The following is a 9593-nucleotide window of genomic DNA, read 5'->3' on the forward strand; positions in this document are numbered from 1 at the left end:
GAACTTATTTCTCAGGCAGAGACATTTCTAAATAAGCCATTGTGCAAATTAAGTAGGACAGAAAAAAAAAAAAAAAAGAAAGAAAAAGAAAACGGGGCCTTTGTTATCTGAATCATCCAAGTGACCCGACATAGTCTTGGTGCATGCGTAAAGGAGATTGCCAGGGTCCAATCTGAAAAGAGCACAGTCTCACAGAGCATGGTACTCAAGGCTACTCCAAGCGTGGAAGAGCTGAGCTGTCCAGTTATCCAACATTTCCATATTGTGGGGATTCTGTGGTAACAGTTCTTCTTTTAAGCTTGTGAACTTTGGCTTTTTCTCTCTAACTTTGATTTAGGACAGAGGAAGAAAACAACTTACAAGATCATAGATGGCTCAAGCAGTTTGGTGCTGATAGGACGTTCCTGAGGTAGCTTTTCCAAACTGGAGATTTTTAGAATGGCTCTGAGCCCCCAGGTCAGACAGAATCCCTGGCCTAGCTTCCCATGTTGGCCACTTTGGGAGTCCTCAGTACACACTCATGCTCCATTTTCCAAGATTCTTCTCCAATATTTGTAAGCCTCCAAGACCCCTACACCCCAGTGTAACCTTCCCTGGTGGGTTTCTCCCTAGGTCCTAGGTCTTGGGGTCCTCCATTAAACAATAATTGTGTTATCCAGTAAGTCTTGAAGATTGTATTGCACTAGCCACCTCCAGAATGATCCCCAGTGTTCCTAACCTCTTGGTATTAACCTCTCATATTGAATAAGACTGACTTGTAAGTAATTAAGATATTGCATGTTAATGGTGTGTGACTTCTGAAGCTGGGCCATAAGAGATATTATGGTTTCTCCACATGGATGACGTACTCTGGGGTAGCCCATTGCCATGACATGAGAACACTCAAGCAGCTCTGTGAAAGAATCCATGTGGTAGGAAACTGAGATTCCCTGTTGATAATATAATTTACCTCAAGACAGGTAACATCGTTTGCCACTCATATGAGTGACCCATCTTTGAAATAGTTCATTTAACTCCTGTTAAACTTGAGAGGGTTACAGCCCGGGCCAGCAATTTTTCTCTTTTCTTTCTTATTTCTTTCTCTTCCTTTTTGTTTTTTGTTTTTTTTTGTTTGTTTGTTTGTTTCTTTATTCCATGAGAAAGCGAGATGAGAGAAAGAGAAAGAGAAATCTCCAACAAGGTCTTTACACCATGATCTACTCCCAGCCCGTCAGCCAGAATCATGGGCACACATGTGCCCTGCTTGCACAGGGAGAGCTGGGACATGAACTGTGGCTTTCCCATATGGATTTAGCATCATGGAGTGTTAATATTACCATTTCACTACTGGGACTGGCTCCTACCTGACATTTTATCTGCAGCCTCATGAGCGATACCAAACCAGAACCACTCAGCTATGCCATTCCCTGACTCCTGACCCACAGAAAAAAAAATTAAAATATAAATTTTATGTTTTATCATTCCCTCTGTCAAGTTCAAGACACTTTTGTAAGTGAAGATATCAGTCATTTAACCCATCCCTGGAGAAATGAGGGTTGCAGAAATTTAACAATATCAATGCGGTCTTTTTACATTATTAACTGAAGATTTGAAGGTTTTTAGAGATATTAGTAGACAAAAAGGAGTCAGAAGGAATCAAATCAGGACTGCTCAATGGCGGCCTGATGATTTCCCTTTGAAACTCTCATAGAATTGCCCTGTTTGATGAGAGGAGTCAGCAGGAGCATTGTCATTATGAAGGACTTTCTGGTAAAACTTTCCTGAACATTTTTCTGCTAAAGCATCAGGTAACTTTCTGAAAGCACTCTCATGATAAACAGATGTTATTGTTTTTTGGCCCTCCATAAAGGTAACAAGTAAAATGCCACAATCAAGAATCTGTGGCCATGACCTTTGCTTTTGACCAGAACACTCAGATAATAAGCAGATGTTATCATTATTTGACCCTCCAGAAAGGCAACAAACAAAATGTCCCCCAAGAAACTGTGGCCATAACTTTAGCTCTCGATCTGTCCTCTTTTGCTTTAACTGGACCATTTCCTCCTCTTGATAGCCATTACTTTGATCATGCCTTGTCTTCAGGATAGTATTGGTAAAGCCAAATGTTGGAATTCTTCCAAGAGATGCTTCAGGATCTTCATCAGATTTGTTCAGGATCTTCCATTAAAAGCTCCGCTCTTGTTTGCAGCTGATCTGGGTACAATAGTTTTGGCATTTAGTGAGCAGAGAGTTTGCTCAATTTTAATTTTTAGGCAGAATAATGCAAGTTTAATCAATTGAGTTGACTGTTGTGTCTGCTGTTAATGACCAATCCTCTTCAGTTAAGGCACAAACAAGATTGAGTGTTTTCCCTCTGCAAATTGATGGTGATGGTCTGTTGTTAATGGTGTCATCTGCAACATTGTTTCATCCCTTCTTAAAATGAATTATCTATTTGTAAACTGCTGATTTATTTGGGGGATTGTCCTCATAAACTTTTGGTAAAGCATTAATTAATGATTTCACCATTCTTCCACCCAAGATTTGCCATAAATTTGAGATTTGTTTTTGCTTTAATTTTAGCAGAATTCATAGTTCTCTAAAAGAGATTCTTTTCCTCTTTTTCTTCTTCCTCTTCTTCTTCTTCTTCTTTTAATTCTTAATTTGCTTGAGGGTGTGTGCACTCACAGACAAAGAGGAAAAAGAGAAAGTGAGGAAGCATGATGGCCATGTTGCAATCCCTTCTCCATTTTTCATTTCAGGATTTGTGGGCATGCACATACACATGCCCAGTGTGTTTTTCAAGCTGCTGGATCTGCAACTAGAACCATGCAGTGAGTTATGTGGAATCCAGCTGTCTTAACCACCATGCCACTGGCTGGCCCGAAGGATTCTTCTCAAACTGATATGTTATCCTTTTTAGTCCTTCAGACTAGACCTTATTCAGACATGCTATCAAAAGTTAGTAGAACTTTATTTTGGTGGAAAAAAAAAATTCATGCATTACATTTTCATAATATAAATTTTTCACAAGCTTTTGAAGACTCCTTATACATAATGATGTCCAGGTTATGCATAGATCTTTCTGGTATTTTAGAAGTACAGGAGAAAATCAACCACACACATGGAAGCATTCTAAATGATAATCTGGAAGCTAAAGTAAGGACACTTCTTGGAGGAAAAAGAAGTCGATAGGCAACTTGGTATGGAAATTAGGAAGGAAAGTCCTGAGAAAACCTCACTGATTTGACATGATTGTCACTGTGTCACCAAGGAGGCTTCCATTAGAATAGTGCCAGGCGTATTAGATTGTATTGGATTACTAGAAGGGGGGAAACCTCTCTTCTGAGAAGATAAGGGATTGGGGATGGAGGTGGTAAAGGGTAACTTGCGAATGTCCAAATGTTTTATTTGCCACATGAAAGAATCCCAATATCTTTAAGGACACCAAGAACTTCAAGTTCCTGGCCTTTCAAAATAATAGAGTTTGTCTTACTAGACTGACCCTCTCAAGACTTTAGTTCTATACTCTACACTAGATTTTCTTCTTTGAAATAGTAATTATTAAATATGACCTACTTGTCTATCAGTCTTCTACTACTTTCTCCCACACTCTAAAACATGTGGTGAACCCCCTCTTATAATACTATTAAACACAAAATTTATCGGGACAACATTGCCATCAAACCTTCTAAGAATCCCATTGTGTCTCTAAATGCCATGTCATTTGTCTGGGTTCTTGCTAAATTCAAATAACAGCTCCAGATAACTCAGACTACCCAAGAAAGTCTTAGAGGTATCTGTCACAATATGGACAATCTGATAGTCTCCACTTAACTTTGTGTTACCAAGTAAGTCCAATATTTCACAGATTCTTGGAGGTTATTATACTGGTTTCTGAGACCACCATGCATAAAAAGTCAAGAAAATATTCCCAGAAGTGATTTATCTTCTGAAATAGAAAAGTTTCTAAAGAATATGAATCAGCTGAGTAATGACTTTTGGTGATAAGGAAAGCAAAAATGCCATTAATAAAGTTAGACACATAGACAGAACCATAGTCTAGAGTATGATGCCCTGATAATATCCCAAAGGTCAAACCCAAAACTTCAGTCCAGAAACAGTCAAAGCCTTGTTGAACCCAGTGTCCCTTTAATATCCTCTCCAAGGTCCAACAAAATCTAGCTTAAAAATAATTCAGTCCAAAACAGTCCTTGATTCAGTTGAGGGCAATCCAAAACCCATCCCAAAGCCTTGTTAACAGCCATCCCAATGCAGAGATAAAACCCATCCAACTTGGGCTCCAACCAAACTCTGACCAATCCAGAGACCTTAAAAACTAAGCCATTTCGTATATCAGTCAGTGTCATCTCAGAGACCAATTTTGTTCAATCTGGTTTATACCCCAGCTCAGCTAAAGGCCACCCATCATCCCAATATGTCCTAATCCACAGCCAAACCTTCTTAAGAACACATTCTTAGAAAGACCTAGTCAAGGTCAGGGAATATTTCATAATTTATAATGGCATATCCTAATAAGTCCATTCCAGATCCAAAAAAAAAAAAAACAACCAAAAAACCCAAAGCTTAGCTAAACAAAAAAACAAAAAGTTCATTTCATCTACAGCAGAGACCAGGCCAATCTAATTCAGAACTCAGATGAGGATTGAAATGGACTAGTATAGTCCAGGGTCCTGACAAGCCAAGAGATTACAAATGTCCAAAATGTAAGACTATTATACAAGCCAAGGCTAGTGCAGAGCTAAATACAAGACCAGTTAAGCCCAGTCCTGTTTAGTTTTGCTCAACTCTGGCATATTTAAGACTAGGATCTTTCTCAAAGACCCATTTAGAACTGAAGATATTGTGGAAAATTTACCTGGACCCCTCTGATCCCTTTGCTAATGGCCATCACCCAAGTCTTAAGTCAGAGGGACTAGATCTCAAATTGTGTGAGCACCTGTGTGTGGATGGGAATGTGTGGGAGGGATACTATGCAAGTGGAACAAGATTTACTCATGCTGGAATAATCAGTGGAATTTTTTAAGGTACATTATCTGTAGAATGTCAGAAATGAGTGTAGGGGGTTGAGGACATATTTAATTAACTTTCTTACAGTGGCCAATTTTATATCTTCCCTGAAGATATCTATAGAAATAGGTAAAATTAATGATAATTCCAACAAACTGTTTGAGCTCTTGGCAAGACATCATGTGGATTAATAGTGTAACCTCACAACAGGCTCTTGGAGGCAAAGCGTACTTCTGCCACTACTAACTGGGTGAGTGTGAAAATTCCTTGACCTCTCCATATTGCAACTTCCCATCTGCAAAATGAGGATAATATATTACCTACTTCAATGGGTTCTTTTGCAGTTCCACTGAGATACTGTATGTCATGTGTGGTGCTCAGGAAGCACACAATAGATGTTGGCTTTTAGTGTCATTAGGGTATTTTGGGAAATTTCATGTTAATTTCCTCTAGAAGTGAGAAGAACACATCTAGAAGAACCACTTTCAGAGTGCTTGATTTTTCTACTACCAGTGAACCAAAGCTGCTTCTGTACTATGGATGTTCACATTATAAACTTGGAGAAGTGCAAAGATGAAGATTCTAGTTCATCTGGAAACTACTAGGAATTGGTGGTCTCCTAGAATGCATGTAGAAGACAAATAGAAAACATGTTTTGGGGATAGTCATAATATATTGGCAGCAATATAGTTTTTATTAGCCAAGACTGCTAATAGCTAAACTCTAATGAAATGTCTGAGTACCTCATAACAACCAGTGATGTTTCTTTCTGATAATTGTTTTTTAAAACATAAAGATCCATAAAGACACTGACTGATATATGAAATGGGCTTAGTTTTTAAGGTCTCTGGATTGGTCAGAGTTCGGCTGGAGCCCAAGTTGGTTGGGTTTTATCTCTGCATTGGGATGGCTGTTAACAGGGCTTTGGGATGGGTTTTGGATTGCCCTCAACTGAATCAAAGTCCTCCTTCTTCATTAACTCATTTATTCAAAATATTTTTCATCTTTTATGTGGCAGGCCCCATGCTTACACTGAAGTTACAAAATTAATATGACATGGATCTTAATAGAGTTTAGTTGGGAGACAGAAATGCGTAAGTAAGTATTGGTACCTACTGTGGTTACCCCATGTTTTATAGGAAACTCAGCTTGTTCTTTGCATCCACCTTGTTAATTCCAAGAAGTAGGTCTGACATAACTGAATCCTTAGTGATGCACTGTTGGATCACAAATCACTGAGATGACTTGTCCTACTTTAGATATAATAAATGCCTCTTCTTACTTAGTAATGTGATACTCAGAGGAAGCTCTGAAAATGATCAGGAAGGTATCCATAGCAATGAAATAAAAATCTGAGCTCTTGCTAACTATTGCCTCTGGCTTGAGTGAAAGGGATCCCAGGATGCTTGTCTCTATTAATAATCTATCATAGTTTACTAGGGCACAGAAGAGCTTGAGGGCAGAGCTGTAGCTAGTAACAAAGTATGAATTTGCAGAATGAGCTGGCCTCTGAGCATTGACTCCTTACTGCACTACTCCAGAGCAGTCAGAACTGGATTCGCTGCTAGCATAGACTTTCAGCCTGAAATAAGAGTGGGTGTCCAAGAAGTAGGTTCATCTGGGAACATCATATGTAAAAGCATTTACTTACCCTTACTGTGGCCAAAGTAACAGCAGAGAAGTCATATGTCATTTTTGTGAGAGAGTTTGCATGTCCTCTGGGATAGATATTGACCCCTGAAGCTATGTTAGACTCCTCTTAAATTAGGTAGAGCTCAAGGCATGGACCAGATTTTGTTTTCTCTCCATCATATTTCCCATCAAGGGCTGAAGACTGACCTGATATGCAATCATTATCATAATCACAAATGTAGGTACTTAAATTTGAATTTAATCCAGAAAAAATAGTGGAACCAGTCATATATAAAACAAAGGGCTTCTCTAGCATCAGAAAATTAATATCTTGAGTTAAAATAGAGGGAAATCTCAATGGAATTATTACAAAGCCAAGAGCCAACCAGGAAGAAATGAAGACCCATACCCAGAATTCTACTGTCTAGAAAATAGATTTCTTAGAGACAGAGGGAAAAAAACCTCAGGTGGCAGGTAAACAGGCTTTATAATTTGTGGTCTGAACAGAAAACTATAAAACAGAAGTATAGATAGAATTCATTATAAACATAGTAAGTAGTGGAGTTAGCTTAAGCATAGTTCATAATCATACAATCAATTCAAGAACTGTGAGTAAGAGGAAGAAAAATGAAAGGAAATCATTCAAATCTAGCAAACAGCAATACTCTATGCAAATATATAATAATAGCCATTTTTGGAATACTTTTTCCACATATTGATAGTTTCCTATAAATCATGTTCTCTTAACATAGAATTATAATAATTTTCTAGTCTTCATTGCTTTTAGAGTTCAGACATATGAACTGTAGTCCTACATGCTTCTTTAATCAGGTTACATTTTTCCTCTCTGAGTTGAGTCTTTATTTTCTTGAATATTTTCTATATATTCTCTTTCACTCTTAATTGATATTACTGCCTCATATTTTATTGCAAAATTATAATGCAAAAGACGTTTATATGAATTTTGCACTCAGGAACAATGCCTGAGCTTAAGATCTTTGAAACTCATGAATGTATGAATTGAAGTTATAGTGTGCTTAAATACTGCTATAGGCTAGTGAAGAGAGTGATAAGAAGTTAGGACCAAGAATAGAACCCAGGGTAATACCAACATTTTATAAAACTTGACAGAGAAAGAGGAACCAGGAAGGGAAGTAAGACAGTTCTAGGAGAGAATAGCCATGAGTTTGAATTGGGGTATACAGGTAGAGAAGTTAAGAACTGAAAACCGTTCAATAGATTTAGCAACTAGGATTTCCTTGGTGATATTCATGAAAGGAACTTAATGAAATTATGCCAAAAGAATCCATAATGCAGTGGACAGAAAAGTGGATGGGGCACCCAGGTAAGGAAAGTGGATGGAGCACATCTGTCTGGATTTGTTCTCTCTCAGAATCCAACTAAAACAAAAGTATGGAAAGCAACACAACACAACAAACCTACAAGAATTATAAAACATGGGAAGAGGGAACAATGCTAATATACAAATCTAAAAGCTGGAAAGCTGCATTTAATTTGAAAGTGAGAAATATTAATTTGGTCAGCATTGCAAATTCTGATACTAAGGGATAAAGCATGGAGATTAAAAATAAAGGAAAGCAAATATGTGTATAAAAATACATCTCATGAGAAAGAGAGAGTGGGAGAACCTCCAATTCAGCACTTCCAACAGGGTCTTGATGCCACAAACAACTCCCAGTCTCAGCCAGACTTGGATTATGGACAAGTGCATGCCAACCATATTCAGTGATCTCTGGATGTGAACCAAGAGCCTTTCCCTGTGAGTCAGATACACAGATGATAATGTTTTACCACAGCACCACCTTCTGTCCCAAGGGAGGTGATTGGAAGGCTATTTAAAAGCAGTTGGAGGGACCAGGAGATGGCATAATGGTTATATCGTTGGACTCCCACATAGTCAACCACAGTTCAAGTCCCAGATCTGGCAATTTACAACTCACACTGGGCGTGTGTATGTATGCATGCCCAAAATCCTGAAAGGAGACTGGAGGCAAAGGGGTTGTAGTGTGGCCATTCCCACTGGAGGGTGCCTTCTTGCTTTCTGTCTCTGTCTATTTCTGTGTCCCTGGTGAGCACATGTGCCCTAGAGTAAAATACCTCTCTCTCAAAAAGAAAAAGGCAGTTGGAGCTCCAGATTCCTCTGGGTAGTCACTCTCTCTCAACCCCAGCATAAAATTGGAATATTATTCTCAGAAAGGAATAAAACAGAGGTTTTCTTGACTAGGGGATGCCGTAGATGGAGGAGGCCATTAGTACTCTACTGAAAACGGAATGGGTTTTAGACTTGAAGAATGCTGAATGCTAAACTCTCAGATTTTCAGCCCTATTCCTCACTGGGATCCAAGAGAGCTAGCAGCCAGATTATGCCTTCCAGACTAGAGACCAAAATATTTTATACTGAGAAATTGTCAAGCTTAGGGAACTTTCCAGAACGCTCGGTGAGGAGCTGAGGGGCGGCACCTGCCCGAGCTGCGCACAGCTACGTGCACCTTCCCGCTCCCCCACGCTGGCCTCAGCCCGCTCACCTGCTGTAGAAAATGGTGAAAGAAACAACTTACTATGATGTTTTGGGGGGTCAAACCCAATGCTACCCAGGAAGAGTTGAAGAAGGCTTACAGGAAACTGGTCTTGAAGTACCACCCTGATAAGAATCCATATGAAGGAGAGAAGTTTAAACAGATTTCTCAAGCTTATGAAGTTCTCTCTGGTGCGAAGAAAAGGGAATTATATGACAAAGGAGGAGAGCAGGCAATTAAAGAGGGTGGAGCAAGTGGTGGTTTTGGCTCCCCAATGGACATCTTTGATATGTTTTTTGGAGGAGGAGGAAGGATGCAGAGAGAAAGAAGAGGTAAAAACATTGTACTTCAGCTGTCAGTAACCTTAGAAGATTTATATAATGGTGCAACAAGAAAACTGGCCCTGCAAAAGAA

General features: G+C 39.0%; 1 pseudogene; it reads left to right on the top strand.

The window, feature by feature from the left end:
• The first annotated feature begins 9200 nt into the window (after positions 1-9200).
• LOC102497118 (dnaJ homolog subfamily A member 1 pseudogene) overlaps positions 9201-9593 on the top strand; it is a 1175-nt pseudogene continuing 782 nt past the window's right edge.

Source organism: Tupaia chinensis, unplaced genomic scaffold (genome assembly GCF_000334495.1).
Source record: "Tupaia chinensis unplaced genomic scaffold, TupChi_1.0 Scaffold000316_1, whole genome shotgun sequence".
Classification (NCBI taxonomy): domain Eukaryota; kingdom Metazoa; phylum Chordata; class Mammalia; order Scandentia; family Tupaiidae; genus Tupaia; species Tupaia belangeri.